This window comes from Capsicum annuum, chromosome 4 (assembly GCF_002878395.1).
Source record: "Capsicum annuum cultivar UCD-10X-F1 chromosome 4, UCD10Xv1.1, whole genome shotgun sequence".
Taxonomy (NCBI): Eukaryota; Viridiplantae; Streptophyta; class Magnoliopsida; order Solanales; family Solanaceae; genus Capsicum; species Capsicum annuum.
The window spans coordinates 212,504,210-212,507,681 of record NC_061114.1 but is presented as its reverse complement, the minus strand read 5'-3'; positions in this window follow the sequence as shown (position 1 = coordinate 212,507,681).

The following is a 3,472-nucleotide window of genomic DNA, read 5'->3' as shown; positions in this document are numbered from 1 at the left end:
CCAGAGCCCGAGTATAAGATTGTGATCACTAAATTGAGGTTGTACTCCCTGGAAAAAGTACGACGCTCCCGCCAATGTGGGGTTATATCTTTAGGAGGGTAAAACATTGGACTTCATGTAGCTCACATGATTTATGTCGGCTATCAGAACCTCTCATGTCCATAAGAGTTGAGTTTCTTGAATTACCGAGTCACTCCGAGTCTTGAGTTGAAGAGTTGAGTTGTTTATGATGATTTATGAGGTTTTTATCATATGATTTATTTACTATGAGATCATAAAAAGTATGTTTCAATCTAACTCAAGTCAAGTGAGCCATCATTGTACATATGCATATTTTCATGAAATTGATGATGATATTTACATTGTTGCATGCACCCCCACATACTTAGTATATTCCAAAGTGCTGACCTATATATTTTCCTATGGGCTACATTTTCTCGTAATGTAGGTTGAGGTACTTAGCCTCAGCCTCAGCCGCATTAGCAATATTCTGGTGCCTCACTACGTTTCCTCATTGGTGAGTACTCATGGTTTGAGGATCGTGTCTATATTTTTGTGATGTCATTTTGTTGTTATGGATTTCAGTACTGTTGAGTCAGTTGGGGGTTTGTCCCAAAGGCTCTGTCCCAAAGGCTCCTTGATTTTGATGTATAGAGGCTTTGTCAGACTAGAGGGATGATATGTACAGACATTCAATATATATTTTGGTTGTACAATTTAGTATTCTCCAGTATCTCTGTTGAACCAGATGTGATATATCTCTTGATTATGCAAGACTATTGTTGAATTGAGTTTCTTGAGGTAGTGTCTGGCTCCGAGGGTTAGCTTGGGGCTACGTGTAGCCCTAAGCACCGTGTGATGTTCATCCATGGAACCTTTTCACCCATGGAGTCCAACAATCCCCATTTGATATCAAATTATGAGGTTTTACATGTTTATGATGAATTGTCTCCATGAAGTTGTTATTGACTTTGATTACAAGTTATGTTACAAATGATTTTTGATGGAATGAGCCCTTATATGATTTGAGTATTGAAATCCTCATGTTAAATCCTAAATTCATGGTTTTAGTATTGTAACTATGTTTTCAATCACATGCTTTACCTATTCTCATGCTTAAATTCATGACTCTTGTGTGTTTGATGAAATGTTTAAATGCTGGGTTTTGAGCAATGATCCTTTATTATAGGTTTTTTTTAGCTTCATATGTCCCTATTGTTATTTTCATTCATTTAGTTATTCAGATCACTTTAGTACATGTTTTTGCTTTGTCTTGCATTTTGAATTTTACATGTTCATGTTTTCATGCTCAGTATCCATACATGACCCTCATTATGGTTTTACAGTCTATTTAGCTTTGTATGAGATTTACATACAATATCCATGTTCTAACGCTTCCCAACTTCAGTTCTATTTATTCTACAAAAGTAAAGATTTAATAAACTAAGTGTAGTGACTCACCAGCTTATCAGATTATGTTTGTTACTCATGTTTTAAGATACTTCAGCTTTTAGTTTATTTCAGTCTCTTGGTGAGTCTACTTGCACTTAGCATGCATATTTTAAGATTATGTATCTATTCAATTTTACTTATTGCATTCACCCCCACTTAATCAGTACATTCCAAAAGTACTGATTCACATATATATCTATGTGCTACATTACCTAATAATGTAGGTATTAGTTGTAGCACACATATCATAATTAGATAGTTCGCAGCTTCCAATCAGCAGGTGATGAGTTCTCCTATTTCTGGGACTCCAGTTAGTTGTAGTCCATGTACTATCTTTTTGTTAGTCATATGTATTGATTAGTTAGAGTTGGAGGTATGTCCCAGCTATCTATAGTCAATATAGTAAAGGCTTAATTGATAGTTAGTTAGAGTCGCTACACGTAATTCAAGTTTCTTTCCTCAGTTTTATCATGTTGTTAACTTTACAAGTATTACATTTATTCAGACTTTCTCATGATCGTGTTTATGCTCAATAAATTTTAGTTTTTGTACAATTTAAATCAGTTTCTCAAATAGTATGCCAGTACATGAGTTAGATTGGGATCACTTGGGGTTCTAAGCACAGTGTTACGACTAGGGGGTAGCCTCAGGTCGTGACATCGTCACCCTTCATAACTCAGACACAAGGCTATCAAAATAATACAGAGATTCATGCTATTCTTGGGTCTCGTGAGGTGCATATTAAACCTTATGACTCACAAGATTCTCAAAGCAAGGCTTACCAGATCTAATCCTACTCTCTCCAGCAAGGTTCTCAAAATAAGGCTTCTCGAACACAACCAAAATTTCAACAAGGGCCTTACTCAGTGCACAATGTTTTTCATCAATTGAAGAGAATGAAGCCTCGGACCTTTACTCCTTTGACTGAGCCCTTGGCGAATATATTTGAAAGGATGAGGACCCAAGTATAGTGCAATCAAGGAGAAGATGGATTCTTGTACATCCACCCCCTAATTTTGATCCATATAAAACTTGGGCTTATCACTTGAATATTCAAGGTCATGATATTGAAGAATGTTTGGCACTAAGGTATAAGATTCAAAATCTGATTTTAGAAGAAAAGGATAAAAGTACAAAGAGGCCCAATAATTAATCTCAATGATCCTTTCACTATGAGTGAAATCTTTTTTCAAGGCGATCCAACAAAAATATTTCCAAGACGTTCGCAAAAAAAGCGTAAAGTACATCACATGAATTGATATGCAAACCTTTCTTGTTTTGATCCGTCGCTCTCTCTTCTCGAAACGAATCTAGTTTTGAGTAAGGGGTATTCATGATTTGACCCTCAAACTCTGATCTTAGCTGTAAATCATGTATTCGAGGTACTCAGTTTAGATCATGGTATCCAGCTCATGTATCATGTTTCAGATTTAGTTACATTCACGTGTTTTTGCTCATGCATATCTAGTAATTCATTTCAGGCTCATTAGCATTTTCAGTTTAAGAAAATAGTCTCCCTTGAACTTATCTAGTTTTCGGCTCAGATTTACTTGATAAACTTGGTATCAATTACCATTGCATATTCAACCATGTATTCATATGTCAGATCAGTCATGTATTTATGCATTAGATATGCATGGTCAATATAATATATTCAGCTTATCAATCATGCATCAAATATGCATGCTCAGAACAAATCTCAGCAAATAAGTGATGCCAGTCATGTAATCATGTTCTGGTTGTTCATTTTCAGTATGTAATTCAGCTTATTATTTTCTCCATCTCAGTCAGTCACATTCAAGGAGAATGTTCCCAAGGGGGAGACATTGAAAGACCCCACAAAATTCAAAGTTTAATTCAGTCCATTTTATGCTTATTAAGGGGGTGGAGGGGTCCCATACATAGAAGGTTCTAGATAAGTTTCCAAAGTTAGTTTATTTTAGCCTTTGAAAGTTTGTAGTCTTATTTTGTAACTTTCTTGTCCTTTAATGGTCCGTATTTTTGCTAATTCATGACTAGG